This window comes from Otolemur garnettii, unplaced genomic scaffold (assembly GCF_000181295.1).
Source record: "Otolemur garnettii isolate 467f Iridium unplaced genomic scaffold, OtoGar3 scaffold00020, whole genome shotgun sequence".
NCBI classification, from domain to species: Eukaryota; Metazoa; Chordata; class Mammalia; order Primates; family Galagidae; genus Otolemur; species Otolemur garnettii.
The window spans coordinates 15566016-15590694 of NW_003852415.1; the positions used below are offsets into that span (position 1 = coordinate 15566016).

General features: G+C 43.7%; 1 protein-coding gene across 2 annotated transcripts in view; it reads right to left on the reverse strand.

Annotated features, from left to right (window-relative positions):
- The window catches only part of FOXN3 (forkhead box N3), a 398381-nt gene that overhangs the window by 269188 nt on the left and 104514 nt on the right, over positions 1 to 24679 (reverse strand). For both annotated transcript variants that reach the window (XM_023511511.1, XM_023511512.1), the window contains exon 2: positions 13826 to 13924. The gene's annotated coding sequence lies outside the window, so the exon portion shown is untranslated. The remainder of the gene's footprint in view (positions 1 to 13825; positions 13925 to 24679) is intronic.

Sequence of the window (24679 nt, forward strand, 5' to 3'; positions counted from 1 at the left end):
CGCCCGGCTATTTTTTGGTTGCAGCCGTCATTGTTGTTTGGCGGGTCCGGGCTGGGGATTCGAACACGCCACCTTAGGTGTACGTGGCTGGCGCCCTAGCCGGTTGAGCCATAGGCGCCGAGTCTGAACTTCTTTCATTATGAGTGAAGGTGTGAACTGTTTAATTTGTAGATGAGAAAAATCGAGACCCAGGGTTCCCCTAGCCGGCTTCAAGTCTAGCCCTGAGACTAGCCAGTCGCCCTGACAAGCCTGAGGTCAGAGCTGCTGTCTAGGACCACCAGCCAGCCCCTTCGCTTCCCTTCTCCAGGGCACATCCAGGCAGAGGAAGGCATCGGGCACTCCACTGCCTGGGTTAGGGTGACCAGCAATCCCAAGGCATGGGGCAGTCTCCTGTGCCCAGGAAGGGAAGGCTGCTGCCCGCACCAAGCAGATAAACACGTGTCCCCAAATTGCCTGAGGTTCAAGGCTGCTTTTGGTCTGTTCATGTTATCGCAAGTCTCTGTTTTGTCTCAAAGCAAAGTGGTTCATATTGTGATTAGGTCTTTGCTTTCCTTCTCTACCTGTTTGGTGGGCCTGGACTCTCAACTGGGAAAGAAAGCTTCTTGGAGTAGGGAAAAGGGTTTTTACTGCCTTCTGTATATGAAGCATATGAACTGAGCAGGAGCTGGCAGAGCGGCATCAGGGGACACAGAATGAGCTCTAGGTACAGGGCTTGACCTAGCTCTGCTAGCCATGAGGCTGTGGCCTTGGGTAAATCCCGCTAAGTCTCACTGTCTCCATGTGAAGGACTGAAATGGCACTGAGGCCTGCCTTGCCTAACACACAGGACTGTTCTGAGCACAGACTGTGCTTTAAAAACTGCAAGGCACATCCATACGGAGGATCTGGGTGAATGTCAGCAAGCTGGTCACCACTGGCTTCCAGGTGGGTAGCTCCCTTTACAAAGCTGCCAACCTCAGTTGTGCAGGCAGGGCCTGCCCCTGTTGTGAGATAATCCCGAAGCCCTCCAACTCCTTCCCAAGCATACCAGAACCAAGTTGATCATCATGACACAGACTGAGTCGTGGTTTCATCTTGATTGTGCAAAAAAGCATTTCATAAGTGTCTATTTATACACCAGCTAAACTCGATGTTCAGCAACTTCTCATTCTTTGGCAGAATCTGGGAGCACAGTCCCACTTAGTGGAATTTCTCAGCCAACTGATACTCATCACACATTAGAATTAAAAAACAAAACTGGCTATTTTGAAGGGAATCGTCCTACAATTATTACATATTTCTCTGCTACTTTCTGAAAAGGAAAGAGCATTAAATACCCGTTCAACCTTTTTCCTTATCTCACTGCCACCATCATAAACACTGATTATCCTATTCAGTCTAGAATCACAAGAACCTGTTCTACCACTCACAGCTTTGAGACTTTAGGCAGGTTATTTAACCTCTTTGTGCCTCAGTTTTCTTATCTATAAAAAAGGATCAGAAAACTGAATTAATTAAGAGTACAGCTGCATTAAGAACACAAAACCAGCAAAGATCTACGTAAAGTTTAGTGCATGGATTTGGGGGTGACTGTTTTGTCCTCTGAGATAAATATTTTTTGTTCCTATCCAACTCCTGGCTATATTCCAGATAGCTGAATTTGCTGGCAAACTGAGACTCTTCTTGTGTGGACAGAAATTCCTTTGGGGGCCTTGAAGAATATAACAAAGGCCCTGATGGAATGCACCGTGCCAGCGACATAAGCCTAGACCCAAGTATTCTGTTCCAAGCAGGGAGACTTTCAGCAAGTGACTTGGAACAACCCAGTAAAGACTAACATAAGTGAACAGAGAGAACTCAGCCAATGAAAACAGACACTACCTTGACCTTCGTGAGTGACGGAAACCTTCTCTACTGCTCAGCAGAGACCGATGCCCAAACCAACTGCAGTTTGTACTTGTAAGAAGAAATATGCAGATGCCGGCTTAGGAAGATGAAATATACAAGATGACTTCAAACACTGGGATGGTCTGCAGTGAACACTCAGGAGGGGAAACTAAGGACCTATGACTGTTCCTGATTTCTGTCTGGGGGGAGCTTCAAAGTGGTGGCAGGAGGCAGAGGCCACATGATGCTTCGCTGGCAGAATAAGCAGCTGAGTGGCTGGGAGTGACGTGCAGATTTGGAGACCTACAGCCCCAAGCCATTCTTCCTTGGTTCAATGCCTAGAAAGGATAGCACTGAAGTTATGAAGCAACCCTACTTCCGGAGACAAGTCCATTTTCCTGAGAAGGACATAAAGAATTGTATATTCTACTCACTTGCTTCTGTTGAGCTAGGTTTCCAGAGTTCAATCTACTATATTGAAGGTTTATACAATAGCCAGCACAGTGCTACTCAGAAACATTCCGGCTCTCTGTCCTTCTAGTACACAGTTAAACATTTCTCTGCTTACCTGAAGTTAGGTGTGCCCCCCACCCCCCAGCTTTGGCCAATGAAAAGTGATTGGAAGTGACATGCATCACTACTGGACAACCTTAGAGGCCAACACCTACTCTGTCACATTCTCCATTCCCTCAGCCATGGCAATGGGAAATGTCCATCCCATCAGCCTCAATCCTTGGAATGGAGACAGAGATGACATAGAGCAGAGCCCCGGCCAATCTCTAATGGATATGTTGAGTGAACAAGAAATAGAACATCACTATTTTATGCCACTGAATTTTAGGGGTTGTAGGTTACCCCATTACCTAGCCAACCACAAGGGATATATATACACATAACTTAGCCACCAGGAAGTGACCTGTTTCTCCCCAATTGGTAATTAACTGTCAAGTGTTCAACAGTATGAAACAGATTGGGCACCCATAGAGTTCACAGGAACTCACTTGGTCATTACAGATGGAGACAGAATTTTTAATAACAATGGGACAAACATCTTTCCAAAAGGTAAATTATAAAACTGAGTTCTCAAACCACTCTGTTGGGTTAATTTATCCCTATTCATTTCTTTCCTGAACCCAGGGAACATGTACCCAGGTACAAAGGTTGTAAACTGTTCTAAATGGACCACCCACCAGTGGAAGAGTAGGAATCATTTTAATAAACCCCAATTTCAGATATGGAAGATTTACTCAATGACATTCTTGACTTAAAGATGTTTTCAGGTGGGCCTAGCCAAATGGGAATCCTTTTGTTCATTTTATTTTCCCTATCAAATCCACAGTTTTAAAATGTAGCTCCTTGAATATCACTATGGGTTGACACTCACCAGAATCAAGTTCAACACCATTATCAGCTGGGCGTAGTGGCTCACACTTATAATCCCAGCACCTGGGAGGCTGAGGTGAGTGGACTGCCTGAGTTCACAGGTTCGAGACCAGCCTGAGCCAGAGTGAGACCTTGTCTCTAAAAATAGCCAGCCATTGTGGCAGGCGCTTGTAGTCTCAGCTACTTGGGTGGCTGAGACAAGAGAATTGCTTAAACCCAAGAGTTTGAGGTTGCTGTGAGCTGTGATGCCACGTCACTCCACCAAGGGCGACATAGTGAGACTCTGTCTCAAAAAGAAAAAAGAAGCAACCATTATCCCGTTTCTCTTTTTTTTTTCAGTTTTTGGCTGGGGCTGGGTTTGAAACCGCCACCTCCGGCATAGGGGGCCGGCACCCTACTCCTTTAAGACACAGGTGCCGCCCCATTATCCCATTTCTCCAAAGGCATATTTCAATTTATCATTTCATTTAATATATATAAGATGAATTTAGGACAAAACTCATAGTACTCTCCTACACTAAAAAAAAATCCACAAACTAAGTTTTTCTATAGCAAAATATATCAAAACACATATGTCTTACACAGTTGCAATGTACTCTGAGAGAGTCAGCTAAGCTGTGACCGATAAAATCTTCACCATTTCCACAGAAGAAGCCCCATAGACACAGATGTTGTTTATACAAACTGACTGATTCAATCATTTTGGGTCAGATTTACTGTTCTAGTCATCATTGCTTTTTCTTACTTAGAAATTAGTAGCAATCTTGCCATTTTAGTAGCCAAAATAAGTATACCATGCTCATGACCACATCAGCAGTACTGTTGATGAATCCATAAAATGCTTGGAAAGAAACATGGGAGAAAAGGTGGAGCCTACCACCTGGACATCAAGGGCAAAGCACCCGCCTACCACCCCACCTCAAGCTTTGAAATTTACACCCACATTCTGATTTCCCAAGGTGCTGAGGGCCAATCTCTAAGTACCTTGATGTGTATGTGGCAGAAACACTTGGATGTAATAGTCAATTAAATTATTAATGAAAGAACTGTACAAATAAAAGCATCGTGCTCTTTTATGTAGTAATAATTATTATCGTAAGCAATGCAAATTGAATAATAAGAATCATCAGGACAGTTCAGTGATAAGCTAACAATTTGCAGCAATCAGACCAAACATCTCTGCTCAAGCTGTTTAATAAAATAAATAGCAGCTTGTTGACATTTTTGTTCTGTTAAGCACACAGACATCCAGAGGCTACTTTCTGTGTCCTGGGTAGATGAGCTCAGAGAGAAGTGAGACTCAGTGATCTGAAAGTGGAGCGAATTCTAATGGTGGTGATTTAAATATTTCTGTATCTTAAGGAAACAATAATCCTATAAAGTGTGCCAGGATCAAATGACAGGATTTATTTATTTATACCCACATGCCATACTTAGAGATAACGTATATTTACGTATACACATGCATTACATGAATAGACATGTATACGCATAAACTAAGAGATTACCCTGACTACAATGTTTGAGTTACGCTCGCGTAAGGAATAAAGTCATGTGCCGTAATAACAGGCCATCACTATTATTATCGAAAATAGTTATCAAGCACCTAACAGCCTCATCACTCTGTAAAAGAGCAATCAGCACGCCATGTACAGGGGTCCCTGATAGTACACTTTACAGTGGTTCTCAACCTTCCTAAGGCTGTGGATCTTTAATACAGTTCCTCCTGTTGTGGTGACCCCCAACCATAAAATTATTTTCATTGCTACTAGCAATGGTTCCACAACAGGAACTATATTAAAGGGTCACGGCCTTAGGAAGGTTGAGAACCACTGCTCTAGAATCACAGTCCTCAAACAGAATTTAGTATTGCCCAATTCTCCACCAGTTTACCCAAGACTGATTCAAGACAGAATGTATCCATTCCACAGATGAAACTACTCACAGAAAAAATCTATTCAACTCTACTTGGTGAGTAATTTGGACCTTTCAGTAGCTGCTATATCCAATTTTCTGCCTCTTTTTGTTCACCTTGAAAACTGTGTATCCCTGTCAAGTAGGGGTTTCCTCTGGAATTCAGAGGAGGAAAAGAGACAAGTTCAGCGAAGTCTTCTCAGCTTCCAGCAGGAATAAAGTCCTCTGAAGAACGGGCATAAACTATTTGCTGTCAGATGTGTTCTTTCCAAAAACACGCACCTTCGGCACTGGGGTCTGTGTGCCAGGTAAAAGCCCAGCTGTTCAGAGACCACCTGGCCGGGCTATGGGATGAAAAGATATCCTTTCCCAAAGCCTCTCCCCTCCTTCAGTGTCAGCTGACACAAGAGAATGGCCAATCTGAAAGCCATTCTCTTTCAGTAGGTATGAACTTCAGAACAGCTCTCTGTGGTATCTGCTCCTGCTCTGACTCCTACTCAGTGGTGCCTTCGAGCCTAATTCTGCCCAATTAAACCAAAACGCTCTCACGTGTGCTATGTTGATACCATCCTTAATGAGCTATGAGCTTTGAGCACAGTTATGAGTTCGGGCCCAAAGGACTCAATCTCCAGTTAATAGTCAAATATCCATTTGGGGAGTTGATGTGCACACGCCAGAGTCCAAGTGACCCCATCGGGGGCACATAATTATATCCATTCCAGGGGAAGAGCCCCATGTCGCATATGGTGTGTCAATGAACAGCAACAGCTCACCCTCTGCCTTTGCCGGGCTTGGGTCTGCGAAGGTCTCCACCAGGAGAGGAGGGCACTAAGGAGAGAGGCCAGGGGACTCCAGCAAAGAAGCCTCCTGGATCTGGGTTTCACACAGCAATAAAACTTCAAAAATAGTTCGGGGACCAGTACACATTGCCAGCTTTTTGTTTTGCCAAATAAGGATATTGAACCCACTATCTTGAGCTTACTTTTCTCATTTTGCCCTCGACTAGGGGCAAGTTCATCCCTGAACACTCATTTGTGCATATTTATGGAGTGTTTGTTCCCCTGTTAGACTGTAAGCTCCAGCAAAGCACCTCGGATGTCCCCTGCCTTCCACACACAGGCTCCCTGGTGTCTAGAAGCCGCTGAAATAGACCAGACTGGACCCAGGATCTGAAAATTATTACTTATTTCTCCTTTCACTTGAGAATATTTTACATTTCCTTATCTTCCTTCAGAGAATTTCTGTGAAACACCTTTTCTAGGGTGTTACATAGCCATCTTAAAAAAAAAAGAAAAATTCAACACATGCTACCTAGGATTCATTTCAACCCTTGATGAGAAGGTTCTGTATATGCTTCTAATGGAAATGAATTCTAACAAAAGGGAGCACTCACACGTTCAGCCTGGGGGCCTGACTTACAATAGCCAAGAACACATCCACAAGAAAAAGGCCTAAAGACCAAAGACTTTTCCATCCATTCTCCCTGATGGGAACCTACTCTCCAGCCATCCAGCAGGACTAGTCTGAAGGAAACCAACTCCCAGGCTTTGGGCCCAAACCCAGACTCTTTCAGTAACAAACAGCGTTTTAGACCAGCTTTATTCATTTCCAAATTCTTGGAAGACAAAGACCATATTAAAGTGGCCCAGCAGTCCTTATTTCCCTTATGTATATACGTATCTGGTCAATTTTTATGGCAATCATCATAATGTTGGAGAGAACAACGAGAGAGAAAAAATTCTGAAACAAACATGAGATAATCAAACTCCCTCATCCCTTGAGAAGTGACTGAATCTCCAAACATACCCGTGGCAGCTTACAAAGAATCTTTGACATCAGGAACTGTTTGTTGAATGAAACAATGCACAAAATCTCATACTCATTATCTTGGTATACAAAAACAACTGAGTTAGACATCTTTTAGATTAATTCCCACTAAATCAAAGACAGATTTGACTCTCGTTTTCAATTAACAGTCAGCACCAGACATTCTTAGGGAATAAGAACTATAATAATACTTTTAAGAGCTGCCATAGACTGTTTATTATCTGCCAAGCACTGTACTAAATGCTTTATAAGGATTATTTTATTCAATGCTGATACCATCTCTATTTTTTTTCTTTTTTTTTTTTGAGGCAGAGCCTCAAGCTGTCCCCCTGGGTAGAGTGCTGAGGCTTCACTGCTCACAGCAACCTCCAACTCCTGGGCTCAAGCGAGTCTCCTGCCTCCGCCTCCCAAGCAGCTGGGACCACAGGCGCCCGCCACAACGCCCGGCCATTTTTTGGTTGCAGCCATCATTGTTGTTTGGCGGGTCCGGGCTGGGGATTCAAACCCGCCACCTTAGGTGTACGTGGCTGGCGCCCTAGCTGGTTGAGCCATAGGCGCCCAGCCGATACCATCTCTATTAGGGTTAATATCCTTTATTCTTATTTTACAGATGGGAAGATGGAGGATCAGATACCTTACATTATTTTGTAGGAATCTTACAGCTAAGAAATCACGCCCAAATTCAGGCAGCTAGAAAGAAGAGGGGCTGAGGTCTGAAGCTATAGTTGAAAGTCTTCCCTGGCATTCCCGCCTCAGCTTGGGGTCCTGGGCCACTTCATTAAATCCAGCCCTGCCAGAAACTACAGCTTAAAAGGGACACGCACTATAACTGGTGCTGCTGAAAACCTATGCCTTCCCTCTTTCCTCAAAGCCTGTGCTGTTTCATTCAGTTTTAAAGTCCTATTCAGCCTTTATACCTTCCCTCTGAAGAGCTTTAACTTCCAGCCCTCAGGCCTTGGCCCCATTGCAGCCGAGGAATTAACTGCGCCGTCATTCTGCTCAATTAGACAAACCCATTTCCCTCAGGATAGTTAGTACAATTCCAAAATGGCGCATGATGGGCCAAAACTCTGAACTTGTTTTCAATAAAGTAAGCTCTCCAGAATCACAAAGCTCTCTTGTCTGTGGTAGTTGGTGGTAGGACAAATGTTGGTGTGGAAACTCCTCCCATTCAACTGATGTCTGGCTCCATGACCTTTGTACCCCTCAATTTCCCCGTATTTAGGGTACAAACTCTTACCTACCTGACAAGAATGACTGTGACAACCAAGTGGGACAGTAAAAATGCTTTGTGGAATAAGAAAATGAAATGCCTCCGAAAACTATGAGCTTACCACCATGCTTTCCCCAAATAGTCCAGGAAAATTCTCCTGGACATTTACAAGGCCGAAGCATGGATCCAGAAAAATCTGTCACATATATAGGGATTTCCATTTAATTAAATGTTTCCGGGAAACACCTAGAGCCATTATCCAAGGTGCTAACCGGGCAGCCAACAGGAAAACTCCCTGTGGGCCTGTGAATCAGGCCTCGGGAGAGATTTTTTTTGTTTTTGTTTTGTCTTTTCATATGTGGGCCTCACTTATGACTCAAGCGTAACTTTCCTTGGATTAAGTAACTAGGAACTGAGATTAATTGCCCAATTTTTAATTACATTTGGCCTGTCTATAACCCATGTTGTAAGCTCCCATCAGGGCACTGCAAGAACAGGATTTGTGACTGACTATTTTGAAAAAGCCCTGGTGTATGAGCTGTTTATGATCACTAGATACAGGGTTCTAGCCTTTAAGCTTCTCTTGTCCTTAAAAATGACTTAAGTAATGAGAACATCACAGGAAACCATGGTGAATTGAGTTTGTTGACTGTTCACACCCTATAACCTGTCCAGCTGTCTCTGGCTCTCAAGGCATCAGACTCTACTTTGAACATGAATTTCTTCTTTCCTTTCTGGAGTCTCTCATTTTCTCCATTGTATTCATTCAGAGGGGAAAAAAAGACCTCATAAATGTCATTTCATATTCCAAGCAATTTGCTATAGGCAACTACACCATTACTTTGTACAAATAAATTTACATAAATCATTATTAGAATGTTTTATCTTGGCAACATTATTTGGTTCCCAGAGCACAAATTAAATGCATGCTTAAAGCAGAATATTTTAAAGTTATTCCTATATTGTTTATGAGATAGGATTAGAAATTCTCATCTAATTTTTCTTTCATAATGGAATTCCTTTAGTTTTCTTTATACATTTAGGAACCACATATATAATTTTCTGGGGGGTTTCTTGAAGCAAGCCATGCTGTAGATGACTAGGCCACATTTGGTTCATTTTTCAGTGACGGGTCCCTTTGATTTGGTGGGTTGGATTTTAAACACTGATTAGGAAAGCCAGGAACTAGGGAAGTTATAATACTGCCTCATGAGCTGATGGCTTTTTGTTTGGTAATATTCCGCAAGCAAACTGTTCTTCGGTTGTGGTTCAGATTTTTTTTTTTAAATAAACACATTTGCAAATAAACTCCCTGAACTTAGTTTCTCCTGGCTGTTTGTGTTGGGAAGGTGCCTGTGGGGATTAACTGCAGGGTACATGGCAAGTCTTCACTGGCTAGAGCTTTACTCCACCCTAGATTTCAAAACGAAATCATTGCTCTCCATGTGAAATAGAGTGCCGCACTTGTCCATGTCAGGGTAGAGAGTGGTAGGAAGGGACTGAACGGGAAGCCAGGAGAATGTACATGTCAGCCTCTGGAGAATCACAAAGTGTCTCCCTGCCTCCCCTTCTCATTAGTGTCACCAAGGGCTGGACTCACTGCTCAGGGCCGTAACTTTCTACCGGTGTGTTGTCTGAGACCAGATTTCCAGGCCTATGTCCGGGAAGGTGAGCCCACGTGGTCAAGGGTGCAATATTTGCAAAGGTGGAACAAGGCAGCCCCATGGAGTGCTTCAGAGCACAGGGCTGTACCAACTGGGTTCAAATTGCCGTGCCAAATCAAAGGCACTGCTTAGCAATACAATGTGAATAAGCTGAACATTACTGCGATTCTGTTACCTCATCTTAAAATGAGATTGGGCGGCACCTATAGCTCAAGGAGTAGGGCGCCGGCCCCATAAACTGGGGGTGGTGAGTTCAAGCCTGGCCCCGGCCAAAACTGCAATAAATAAATAAATAATAATAAAAAAATAAAATGAGGAGATTACATATACATATCTTGCAACTTTCTTTGGGGGATTAAATGAAGCAATGCAGGAAACATCTCAGAGCGCTCTCTGACCATTAGAAAAGGCTCAATAAGCAGTACCTAACATCAACCTTATGGGTCAAACTAGGGTGATATCATGGATTGCCTAACCCAGGTTATTTCTGGGTGTGGAAGAGAGAACTGTGTGATAATTATGTGGGGTCCACTGGCGTATGCTAGAACTGTCCCAGGCATACTGGGACCTGTGTGATAACCCTGCTTCCAGCCCACCACCATTCAAAACTCAATAAAGCAACTAATTTTTTGGTAGCAATTATATCTTACCTATTTTATAATTCATTATATCTTTTAAAGTTCTCAGACCTCTTGTTTGAACTTTTCATCAAGTTATGCGGGAAAATGTAGGACTGGATTAATTACTCTTTAATAATGAACAAACTAGGCTCGGCACCTGTGGCTCAAGCTGGTAAGGCACCAGCCACATACACCTAAGGTGGCAGGTTCGAATCCCCAGCCCGGGCCCGCCAAACAACAATGATGGCTGCAACCAAAAAATGGCCAGGTGTTGTGGTGGGCGCCTATAGTCCCAGCTACTTGGGAGGCTGAGGCAGGAGACTCGCTTGAGCCCAGGAGTTGGAGGTTGCTGTGAGCGTGATGCCATGGCACTCTACCCAGGGGGATAGCTTGAGGCTCCGTCTCAAAAAAAAAAAAAAAAAAAGAACAAACTAAGGCACAGAAAATTATCGACTTTCCCACAGTGACCTAGTGTGACAGGGCAATGGAGACTCCAAGAACTCTGTGAGCTCCTCCATATTTCCCAGCCTCATGGCAGAGAGCAGAGTCATGTGACTAGCTCTGGCCAATGGACTGTGGATGTGAAACTAGCCCATGTCACTTTGAAGGCATTGAAGAATGGCTGTGAGTTCTCAACCCTTTTCCTCCCATGTTGCAGCAATCAGGAAGCCAGGTTTTGAGATGTAGGTAGCACAAGTAGAAGATGCCTAGTACTGCAAATACTGAATGTAGGAGAGACCCACTAGCCAAATACAATTCTGGACAAGTGAAAAATTTTCATTGTATTAAAGACCCTGAGATTTGGGTTATATTTTTCATCATAGTACATTACAGCCTGCCCTGGCTTAGCCAATTTGTAAGACTAGAACCCACACCTCCAACTTTTACCATAGTTATACAACAATATAATATAATCCTACTGGATGAGGGAAAAAAAATCACAAGATTAAATGCCATAGCTTATAAATGGTAAGCCTTCACTGCTTAACCAAAATATTTATTTGGTTTAAAATAAAATAGCTCACACCCAGGGCCAGTAAAAAGAAAAAAGTTCCAAAAGGCAAGGTTTGTTTTAATTTGGTGTTGATTTGTTCCAAAAGTTAGGTTAATCCAAGAATCCTAAATACCTCATTTTAAAGACAATACTAACATGAAATTGCCTCAATGTTGCAGCTAAATTTAGTCAAAAGTTAAAGAGATGAATGGAAAAAGTCCAAGTAGAACGTGATATGTTTGCTGTCTCAACCTAGAAAACCCATTCTTCCCTCTCTTGGCTATTCTAATCCTACTCATCCATCAATCTTATTTTCTTAATAGGGGGAAATTGTCACAGGTCAAATTTTGCAAACACTTGGCTCACACAATTGCTCAGGCCAGAAGTTGTCAAAATTTTTTTTTTAAACACCATAGAGCAAATATTTTACGGTCTCTAACATACCTATTCAGCTTAACCAATATAAGGGCCAAATAGCCATAGATAATCCAGAAATGCATGAACACAGCTCTGTCCCAAAAAAACTTTATTTAAGGACAATGAAATTTGAATTCCACATAAATCTCATGAGGCACAAAAATTTTATTCTTAATTTTTTTCCCAATTATTTAAAAATGTAAAAATCATTCTTAGCTTGTGGTACACAAACAGGCAGTAGGTTGTTCTTGGCCTGTTCTTGGCCCTTCCATAGTTTACTGACCCCTGGCCTGGGCTCAGAAGGGGTAGCAATGACCTGTGGGGCAATTATTGCAGGAGGAGATACACACAGAACTAGAACAACACAGATACTGCTGTTCTAGTTTTTCCACTTCCCAATGGCTGGTGAGCCAGGGCTATGGTTCCAGAAGGCCTGATTCCTCAGTTGGCGAGGGCCTCAGCTCCGGCACACCCGAGCATGCTAAGGCAAGTGGCTTGTGGCCAGGGCACGGCCTGACAGGAAGAACAGATCCTTGCCCTGCAACTCTCAGTAGCACCTTTAAGCTGCTATTTCTGTATCCGGATTGATAAAAGTCTGCACTGGAAAAGAGACAGGGGTGGGTAGGATTTGCTGTGCCATCCCCAAATTAATCTAGGTAGGGGACTCCCCAACCCTGACTGTGGCCCCAGCTTTGGCCCTGAGACCCTCCCTGAATTCTGGCTCTCAGAACTCTCTCAATCTGCTCCCGGAGTCAACTTACGAACTCCTCTTCTTGGCTTCTATTTCTTCCCTTTCAATTCCACTTCTCAGAATTGCACCTCGTGAATCACCAGGTACTGACCTCACAAAGACTCTGGTTCATCCAGGGCCTTGACAAGCCACACAAGCCAGGCAGGGCTCAGAGGGGAGGATGACAGGTGTGTAAGAGAAAACAATCAGGTAGACAGGCAGGAACAGGGTGCAGACGGGCCCAGAGAAGAAGAAAGTTCCCAGCAGGGCAGGGCAGCAGTGACCACTGTTCCCGAAAGGGCACTGCCAGCCAAGCGCCCTCAATAACAGGGCAGGTGGGGCTTTCCCAACCGACTTTACTCCAGGATCCTTTGGGTATCCTGAAAGGAAGTCTGGCTCTGGGTGGGACATGGGATCAGAGTCCCCAGACCTGGGTGGCCAAATGCCTGGGGTCACAGTGGGGTCATTTCCGCCTTCCTGTCAAGGCCCATGCCCTCTGCCTGGCCAAATGATCTACAGTGACAAGGCCCAACTCAGGCCCTTTCCAGTCTCTAGATCCTTCCCTAATGATTTCAGCCCCAATCCTCAAAGTCTCCACATTCCCTGAACCAGAGAACTGCCATCAGAGCTCAGCCCTGGTTTTAAGCTGAGCACCACCATCTGCCACTATCTTGGGAGAGAGTCATGGATCTTTGGCTAAACTGTGAGCTCCCTGAGGACAGGAGCCAGGCTTATACTTTTATATTCCCACCTGTCCCAACAATACACAACAGATACTCAAAAATACTTACAGAACTCAACTAAAAGATACATTGCCAGACAGATTAACACAATTAAAATAAAATATGGGATTCTCGGAAAGAAAAGAATTTAGAGGCACTAAGGTAGAGTTTCTATGTGAAAATTCCCAGCCATGTTCTGGTGGCTTTGTGTGTCTATGACTCTCACCAGAATTTTAAATAAAGATGTGATTCAATGTTTTCAATCATCTTAATGCCTAAATTGGATTGACCACATTGTCAAGTCTGATCAGCTGCACAAATTGATCATTAAGAAGATTGGGGAAAGGCGGGGGAGGGTACCGTTTGATGGAGAAACAATCAATTTGGCATTTGCATTTAAATATAGCTTTGGCATTTCGTTTATTCAATGCAATCTACGAAAGGTGTGGCGAGCTGGGGAAGCCAGTGTGATTACCTGAGTCGGAATGGGTCCAGGAAACCGAGGTCAGCATCGCTCTGTCACAGAGACGACAGCGGGGCCTCCATAATCATGAGCACACTGGTCTTCTTGAGGCTGGTAGAGAAAAGCAATAGGACATCAGAATGCAAAGCAGAGGCAGCAGAGAGAGCCCTCGCAACCACAATGGATGTCATCTCTAGCCTGACTCTAGCAAATGACGCACTTCAGTGAAAAAGCCGATTGTAACAGTACCTCTTTATTTCTTGGATTGTTAATAAAAGACCGAGTCTTTCATGATGGAGTGTTTTTGAAACTGCCTCGTGGGGCAGAAGAGGACCCAGAAATTTGAAAACACATGCCACAGACACTGTAGGATTATTTTATTTTACCACAACTGACATAGAGATCATTTTCTTTGACTACCGTTGCTACTCTCAAACACTTGTCTCTATAAAGAAAAAACATCAGAGCATCAGCGAACACTCAAGGCCAGCGTTCCATCCCCCAGACCAGCCTTGATCCACCGGGCAGACCAAGTACACAGGCTGCAAAGTCCCGGCTTCTCTGTTCTCATGTTGTAAAAAGAAATTACTCTGGCTCTAGTCCTGGGAACTCACTAAATGGGCTGCAAGTTTTGGGGCCACAGTTAACAAGTCATCTTGCAAAATAGGAAAGCTGGTACATGAGAAAGATTGCATAATAATAATAATTTCTGATGGGAGATACTTTTTTAGCCTAGACCTCAGGGATGACAAACCAATAAACTGTCTAGTGAAAAGAACGGTATGATCCTTTGAGCTTTAACGTGAGAATATTGAGAAATATATTCATAGAGCAGTGGTTCCCAAACTGCAGTCTCTGGAATGAGCATCACCTGAGAACTTGTACATGCAAATTCTTGGCCTTAACCTCAAATCTACTGAATCAGAATGCAGTATCTGGAGGTGGGGTCACATATCTGTGTTCCAACAAGCCCTCCATGTGATTCTGATACACCCTAGGTCATTCATTTATCCACCCACGCAAAGATATATTTGTTCTGTTGTTATAAAATAAAATCAGCCTACTCTACCTTCCTGTTTAAGCTCCGATTAAGGACAAAGCTTTGGGCTAGGGATTGGGGAAGGCCAAAGAGAGAAGAAAGATGATGAGTCTCTGCCCCTCAGAAGTGCACCATCCACTCTGAAAGATAAGACCCCCTATACAAGTCACCTGCAGAGAGACAGACTGTTATTTCTTTTAACAGTTTCAGATGCGAAGTTTGTATCTAGTTGGGGTGAGGGGTGGGGATGCCACTAAGGGAAGCGTCCTGGAGGCAATGACAGTGATAATGTGCCTGAGATTGGAACAGGGTTTTGATGGGAAGAAACCGGCAATAACCAAAGCGCAAGGCCTGGGGGTGAGAAAACAGAAGGGCTATTCCAGGGCACCGAGTAACCAGGTCTGGCTGCTACATGAGAAACTCGAAGGTGATCTGAGTGAAGACAGGTTACTTCCAAACACAGGCAGGTGAAAGGTTAGGGGCTCCTCCTCCATGTGTAAAAACCACCCAGCTGGCACCCATGGCTTATGTTTAGAAATTCATGTCTGATAAACTAGGTACCTTAAAGATTTCTACATCCAATTTACTTTTCTGTATTTTTTGCGCCTTTGCACTGCATTTTCCCTAGGGGAGAACCTCAGCTGCTTCAAGGATTAATGGCTGAAGGTTTGCCCAGGAGGAAGAACACACACAAAAAATTTTAAAGTAGGCGCAAGAATCTACCAGTCACAGTAGCCCCAGGCCATTCTGCAAAAGGGCAAAATGTTACCACACCTCGAAAACCCCTGAGGACATCTCTGATGTTAGCTTTCTAAGATACTGTCCCTCAACTTGATAGTGGTGTGACTTAGTTACAAGAAAGGTCCAATTAGAGAAAAAATACCTTTCATGATCAAGAAGGTATGGCTTTTGCTTCTAGAACGTGGACATAAATAAAAGGCTTTATTTCCTGATGTTGGTAGGTGATGCTGGCAGGGGTGCTAAAACTGCGACGGAATACCAAGGCTCCGCTTGGAATGGCGCTGGATTTGGGAATGCACTCTCTGTTTGGATTTGGGAATGCACTCACTGTTTGGATTTGGGAATGCACTCTCTGTTTGGATTTGGGAATGCACTCTCCGTTTGGATTTGGGAATGCACTCTCTGTTTGGATTTGGGAATGCACTCACTGTTTGGATTTGGGAATGCACTCTCCGTTTGGATTTGGGAATGCACTCTCCGTTTGGATTTGGGAATGCACTCTCCGTTTGGATTGGGAATGCACTCTCCGTTTGGATTTGGGAATGCACTCGCCGTTTGGATTTGGGAATGCACTCTCTGTTTGCTTGTCCCAGCTCTGCGGGTCATTATCTGAGGCATTAAGGCCAAGGCTCACAATCCCTGAAATATCAGTTTTTCATCCACCAAGAGGCACTAGCCTGCCCCACCTTCTTTGAAATTTAAGTAAGAAAACCAAGTTGCTGTGAAAATTATAAAGTGCAAACCTATCTAGAGGTACCGAATTATCCTGTTCATTGAGACTTCAGGGTACTCCTTAACACCTGTTACTCAACCGGCCTTTGAAATATAAAAGTGAAATGTTTCTGATGCCCTTGACGCTCTCCTCTTAAATATTTGCACATACAGCAATTCCGAGGAACTAACTTGGCATCAACCAAAGCATTCTCCCAAGAAACATTTCAAGGTAAATCTTTCACTTGTAAATATTTTAAAGATGTTATTCCTCTGACCACAACAGAGCATCCAGTTAGCTCTCAGCAGGTCCTGGTGAGCACAACTCAGTCATCAGCCACACTGACATATACGATGGCAATAATTTATCATCTCTGCAGTAGTTTGGTCCCAGATGGACCATTTACTAATTTATTTCCATGTGTAACTGGAAGAGAGATTAATCAGGCTTCCAACTCGGAAACCTGAATTGTGTTTTATTCCCTTAACAGGCTAACTCTGGGCAAAAAGAAGCTCATATTCACAGAGAAACCAAGAACTCTCTGAAAAAGCCCGTCAGCCTCCTATGCAAGGCTCTTGAATGCAGGCATGCGCACACGCACATCTTTCTTGACAGGGCTCGCTTGTTATGTCAACTTGGAGGGCTGGTTCTCTCTGTAGGTCCTCGTGGGCTGCACACAGAAACTATGTCTGATAGAACTGGGGGCAGAAGTGAGCTCAGAAACATAAGGCCAAATCAGGTACAGTTGCAGCCACATTCATCTCCCTGTCTGCAAGGTCGGTCGGGGTCTCATATTTCCAAAGCTGAAGAGATCTTTTTGCCACAGTGCTGCGCCCAGCTGGCCTGACTACGAAGTGCCCAGGCGCTGGAAAGTATGTACTTTCTTTTTTCCACTCTTTTTAAGGATCTGAACTTGACTGAATTCAGCAGCTGCCATGTCCCCAGCGAGGCGATGGCTAATGAATTGTTAGCTTAGCTTCCAGTTCCCCTAAGCTCAACTCTCAGTCGGCTTTTGTTTCTAACTCTACCCCAGTGATACCAGCCGTTAGTAAAGAGGAGTTAAGGGGATTGTTGTGGGATGGCAGCGTTTATATATAGAAAGGAAGGCAATCCAGACACAGGCAGAAAGCTCTTCTGACGGGTGAAGCCTTAGGTGGAACCCCAGGCCACTTCCAGGAAGGCTCTGCAGACAGGACCATGTAGAGAGGTCGTCAGGGAGGCCACACACTTGAGGCACCAACCAACTGCGTGGCTTTGGAAAAGTCACTTAACCATTCTGGTTCAAGCTTCCCTCCTCTGTAATAGGAGCTTAGCTCACCAAGGTTCCTTGCAGCTTTAAAATCTGAGGATTCTATGAATATGGAAAAAAAAAATCAGCCCTTCACCTGCTTACTGTGTTTGACCAATGCTCAACAGCAGGAAGGCCGTAAACATCTGAGAGAGGCTGAACTACCCAGATGCTTGGTGCTGTGACAGACATCCAGCCCCAGGAAGCTCAGTAGCCAATAAACTCTCTTCACACAAACAACAGAAGCACTTGAAGATTGTTCAACAATGCACATCCTTACAGGGTTTTAAGAATTCAGTTAAATACGTGTACAACAGGGTGATGACGGTATTGGTCTAGGTATGGCAAACCCTTCCAAAGTCATGGCCCTGGTCTTTAATATGCTTACATCTTAGTTAAGGAGACACAGAATTAGTATAATGAAATCTGTGCTATAATCAGACACACAGAAATGGTTATAAGAATGTGGAGAACCCATCACTCCAGTGAGAAAGGAAGGTCTTACAGAAGATCTGTAATTTAAGCTGGGCCTTGCAAAATAAAGACGGGAACAAAGGCATGTGGGAAGTGGCAAGGGCAAAGGCCTAGAAGCTTCCAAGTGTGATTGGGACACAGCATTCAGGACCCCAGGGCAGGGCCTGGGAGGGCCAAGGAAAGCAGGGACTAATGGGGGAAAGCACTGGCACCAGCCGGTGGTCACTGGGAACCTTTAGAAGTTACTGGGCAGTGGAGACGCCAAATGACCTCTGCTTCAGGAAGCTCATTCTGACCATTCTATTACCATTTAGGAGTGGGAATAAGATCACTCTGTACCTTCATTTTTTTCTTATTCATTCCACACTGCCACCATTTGAGAATCCTCAAATTACTTTTTTTTTCCCCCTAAATCAATTTCCTGGCCCTCTGAATGGAAGCAATGAAGTTTCCTATAAGTACTGCCAAGGTTTTACATTCCGACGACTGGCTGGGCCTAGAGCTTTACATTTAGGTTTATATGTTTTTCTATTCTTACGAAAGAGTTAAAATAACATGACATGGACTGCTGTTTTGGTTTGGTTTGTTTCTACACTGGAAAATACTTCTGGATGATGAAAAAAATAAATAAACATTCCAACTGCTGGAAGGGCTGCCTCTAGCATTCCCAAACAGACAGAAGTTGAACTAGCCATCCAAGTTGTTCACTAAAGCTTTTTTGATCTCCAGTTTCAGAGTCCCAGGTTAATGACCCCAGGGTTTCCAGCCTTTCTCAAATGCAATAACAAAAGGTCATGTGAACTCTCATACCAATGGTATTTGGTCCCTCTGCCTTGGCAGGGCGAGTGCAGGGGGCACCTTGCAGCTATCACAGGAGGAAGCTGCCCCCCAGGACGCATGGGGCAGCACCAGGCAGGCCAAGTCATGGAGGATGTGAGGCTGCAGATCTGCCCTCCCAGCCGCCCCAAAGATGAGCTGGTGTTTTGAAACTCCACCAATGGGAGGGAGGGAGTGGCAGAGGAGCTCATCCTCCAAGAAAAGAGCTGCCTTTGATTATGAGCCACCATTAAAAAATTACCCATAAGGCCGGGCACGGTGGCTCGCGCCAGTAATCCTAGCACCCTGGAAGGCTGAGGTGGGTGGATCACTTGACCTCAGGAGTTCCAGACCAGCCTGAGCAAGAGCAAGACCCTGTCTCTATGAAAAATGGAAAAAATTAGCTGGGCACAGACAGTAGTCCCAGTTACATGGGAGGGTAGGGCAGGAGCTCGCATGAACCCAGGTGTTTGCAGTTATGGTGAGCTGTGATCATGCTACTGCACTCTAGCCAGGGTGACAGGGTGATAACCTCTCTCAAAAAAAAAAAAAAAAAAAAAGAAGAGAAAAGACAACAATTACCCACAGAAGACACAAACTTCCCTTGCCCTCTCTGGGTTGCTCAGACTACACAGGGGCATAAATGGGAAGCTCCAACATTAGCTTCACTTGGGATCACCTCATTTAGAAATGTGTCTATCCACTAGAGTGTTAAACATCTCAGGGTTCAAGTCCCTGATGTATAATTCAAAACCTGTCCCAGCCCTCCATGTGCCCAGGTGTTCGGAAGCTCTGAGCACCCCCCCCCCAGGTGTTCTCTTAACATCTAATCAAATAATTACTATGAAGAGTAATTTGCAGTAGGTACTGTAGATAATTCCCTGTGCACCTTAAAAAAAAATGGTCTCACAGAAATCAAAAGAGTTGTATATATCACTTTTTGTAAAAGTCCACCTATGGTCAGAAAACTAATCTTCTTCAAATGAATAGATTAGCTTAAATTACCATGCCATTTTACATTTTCTTCACTGATACATGAATAATAAAACTATAAGGTAAATGTAGGCTTAAACTGAATAATGGGCACAAATAAAAATACTTTGACATTAAAAACTCAGTATAAATTGAACTACAACGTACTTGAAAGCTCCCACAATCATAATGTGCACACTGAAATCCATTAACCTAATACCTAGGCTGCTATTCAAAAGCAGGGGTCTAGCACGCAAATAAATACCCATTTGAACACTCCTCCTAAATTACTGTACAATTTGGTTGCAAAGTCACACACTTACTAAGTCTATCATCTTTACTTGGTTGCCTCCTAACCAACACTTAAGTCATGTAAGGCTACAACGTGGCGGCATAACATAAACACAAATACCAGCAAATGGTACTGAAAAGTAGCAGCAAATGTCAAAGACAAACCAGGGTCATCCTGGAGAGAAGAGAGATATTTACATAAGCATTCAGGAAAGACAATAGAGCCCCAATTTCTCTTTAACTGCACATCTAATCAACCTCTCTGCTCCTCACCTGATCGTTTTTATATAAAAGCAATTTCTACAATGATACATTCAGAGACCTTAGTTGCCATAAACTCAGCAGCTGTTAAAGATTCTGTTGCACATTAGATTTGCTTTAAGACTCAGCTATTTTCAACCAAAGCTTTCGTTCCTCACCCACCCCTACCCCTCTCCAAAAAATTAGCTTCCCTGACAGTATCCTTCCTCAATCTGTCATCTGCCAAGGCCATTTTCTTACCTTTGTCACTCACTCACATTTGTTTCGTTTGATGATATTTACCCAAGCAAGGACAATTGTTTGACTGGAATCTTGCAACTTTCAACTTTGCCCAGATTTTGCTGTCGTGCAGAAGGGGAATGCCGCACCCCCGATACATCGCTCAGCTGAGCTAATACACATCTGAATCCAGAGCTATATTTTAAATTCTTTTACACTTACTTAATATAGTGCGTGCCGCCTGTCCACTGATGCGATATCAGAAACCTGCAAGCTACTATTTCTGCAACTGTGTCACTGTAGATAGTCTGAAACATGTACGTAGCTGTTGCCATGGAAACAAACACAGCTAGGGTAGAGTGCCACGCTGTGTTAATTCCTTCACCCATGAACCCCAGGGGAATGCTAACATTCATCTTCTTTCTCCTTTAGTCTCACACTGCTTTAATATTTTTTTTAGCATTATCAAATGATGTACTAAATACATATGGTACACCTGAAAATACGGACAGCTGAAATGAGCCGTGGTACCAAGCTAGCCTGCCGGGTGTCTGCTTAAGGTGGTACAGCTCTGCAATGGATTCTTTCACGAACTTCTCCTGGGAGAAATGGAGAACTTCGTCTTCCTTTTAACATGGTGTGTATAGGACAGAAAAGGTGAGCATCTTGTTTCACCTAAGAAGAACAGTTACTGTGGAGTGGCACTGGAATAAATATGCTAGCAGAGACCCTGTACCTGACCAGTTCTTTGACAGGCAGACAGAGGCCTTGCAAACTTTCGGAAGTGGGTGCAAACTAAGAGTTGTTCTCCCTTACCAATCAATGGGCTGCATTAACAGGCTGTAAAGCCAATAGTTTCAACGAGGCAAAAGCATAAACCTTCGATGAGTGCTTCATCGGTCCCTACTTGGTCTTTGTTTCCAAACCTGGGCAAGAGGGTATTAGAAGGAGTGAGTAGGTAATGAGATGGAAATCTGCCATCATCTGGAAAGAAATATGATTTTCCTGGAATCTGAACATTCTCTTATTTGCTTCAAGTTAAGTCTCTGCCCTTAAAAATGCTTGGACCTGTGGAGAAATGTCAAACTCTTGCATTGTACCTACAATCTGTAGTTATTGGCTCATTGGGCCATTTTTCCATTATTTGAACCGGTAAGTCGCTTTAAATATTGGTGTTTTACTCATCACAGTAGACAAAAGTAAGCTGTTTAAAATCTTAATTACATCATATCCCTTGGGCTGGTTAATAATATTCAATCTGGATGAAAATGGCCACATTGTAGATTTGCATGCTGATGTGCTTCACTTGAATACAATTTTCGCACTAAACAATCAATTGTAGGCTTTAAAATTGCAGATCCATGACCCAGAACTGGCATGTTTTAAAGAAACCACTGGTTTATTTGTGGGGATTATGGCAAAATTATGCTACGAAAGACGAGCAAAATCTTCCAATATTTTTCTAAATTGAATCATTCTTGGCTATTTACTATGATAATAATAATAAACTCATCCCTAATTAAAGCAAAAAAGGAAATAGATCTATACACCTCACTGGTTAAGAAAATATGCCAATCTTTAAAAGCAATCTCAAGATGACATTAGGGTCCAGTACAAAGAAAGCCTCGTCTTCAAGCGTTAGCAGGGCAGGTAGAGATTACCTTTGAAGTCATTATGACCAGTACTTAGGAACTTAAGGAGCAGAACCCAACAGCAATGAAAAGAGATGTTCCTCCCTTGAACTTGGCACTTCTGTCTGTACATTCCTCTAGTATTTCCAAGCATCTCCACATATGTTATTTCATTTGACTATCACAAGCATTCTATGAATTAGCTTGGCAGGTGTCAGTAATCTCATCTCATAGAAGACGCTCTTCTGAGGCTCCAAGTCAGCCCCTGGTCCAAGGTCACACATTAAGTGTCTGAACTTTGTTTCTGTCACCTGATCGAATGCTCTTTCCATGTATCATGCTGCCCCTAAGTGTAGCTGGTTATAAAGGACTGACCAGAATTATAATAACGACACATATAAAAGAATAGGTACTAGGTACTGAATAATCGGTTTGGGGATTAACTGTGGTTGGTTGTGGAAGTTAGGCTGATGCCCCTCCTTGCTCTTCAGCACACATTTTCTTCTCCCACTGCTAGGAGAAGAGGGTCCAGCCTTTGGGCTGACTTTGGCACCTGCCCCAGAGCAGATTAGCTCAGCCTGCTCACAATACCCTGAGCCCTCTTCCTTCCTAGGTGTCCCAATCCTGGGACATGACCTCAGTGGGGCCCTAGAGAGATGGTTGAGGGAAGGTCCTTGTTTGCAGGTGAAAGGGGGATTGGGAGCAGCAAGAAGTGGCAATAATCAGCCTCCCCAAGGAAGACAGCCATTTCAGATCCTGGTTGCTTATCCCCACCTCCCAGTTATTTTTACCAAAGTACAATACACGACATAAAATTCAGTGTGCAGGCTCGGTGCCTGTGGCTCAAGCGGCTAAGGCGCCAGCCACATACACCTAAGGTGGCGGGTTGGAATCCCCAGCCCCGGCCCGCCAAACAACAATGATGGGTACAACCAAAAAATGGCCAGGCGTGTGGCGGGCGCCTGTGGTCCCAGCTACTTTGGAGGCTGAGGTAGGAGACTCGCTTGAGCCCAGGAGTTGGAGGTTGCTGTGAGCGTGATGCCATGGCACTCTACCCAGGGGGATAGCTTGAGGCTCCATCTCAAAAAAAAAAAAAAATTCAGTGTGCAGTTCAGTAGTATTACAACAATAACGTAGTGCACCACCATCCATCTCCATGCTCTTTTCATCTTCTCCAACTAAAACTCTGTATCTGTTACACAATAACTCCCCATTCTCACCCCCCCTCCCCGCAGCCCCCTATCTCTGGCAACACATTGTTCTACTTTCTGTCTCTATGGTTTTGACTGTTCCACCAAATATAAGTGGACCCAGCATGTGCCTTTTTGTGACAGGCTTGTTTCAGTTAGTATACTGTCCTCAAGGTTTATCCATGTTGTAGCATGGGTCAGAATGTTTGTAAGGCTGAGTAATATTCCGCTCTATGAATACACCAAATTTTCTTTATCGATTCCTCTGTCAATGGACAGCTGGGTTGCTTCCATGTTTTAGCTACTGTAAATAATATACTGCTATGAACATAAGTGTATAAATATCTCTACTAGACCCTGCCTTCAATTCTTTTGGATACTATAGAATGGCTGCATCATATGATAATTCCATTTTTAGTTCTTTTAGAAACTGTCATACTATTTTCACAGCAGCTGTACCATTTTATATCCCCACTAACAGTGTGTAAGGATTCCAATTTCTCCACATCCTCACCAACACTTGTTGTTTTCTGATTTTTTTTAACAATAGCCATCCTAATGGGTTTGAAGTAGTATCTCACTGCAATTTTGATTTACATTCCCCTGATGATTAGTAAATGTTGAGCATTTTTCATGCACGAGGTCATTTGTATATCTTCTTTTGAGAAGTATCTGTTCAAATCCTTTGCCCATTTTTGAATTGGGTTTTGGGGTCACATTTTAGCTCTCTCTATATTCTGGATATTAATCTCATCAGATATTTGATTTCCAATTATTTTGTTTTCAGTGGGTTGCCTTTTTACCTGTTTATAGTTGCTTCTTTCTTTCTTTTTTGGAGCCAGGGTCTTTCTCTGTTGCCCAGCCCAGAGTGCAGTGGCATTACAGCTCACAGTAACCTCAAACTCCCGGGCTGGAGTGATTCTCCTTCTTCAGCCTCACAAGTAGCTGAAACTACAGGCACATGCCAACACACTGATTAATTTTTCTATTGTTTGGAGAAACAGAATCTTGCTCTTATTCAGGCTGGTCTTGAACTCCTGGACTGAAACAAATGTCCTGGCTCGGCGCCTGTGGCTCAAGTGGCTAAGGTGCCAGGCACATACACCTAAGGTGGCGGGTTCGAATCCAGCCCGGGCCCACCAAAACAACAATGATGGCTGCAACCAAAAAAAAATAGCCAGGCTTTGTGGCGGGTGCCTGTGGTCCCAGCTGCTTGAGAGGCGGAGGCAGGA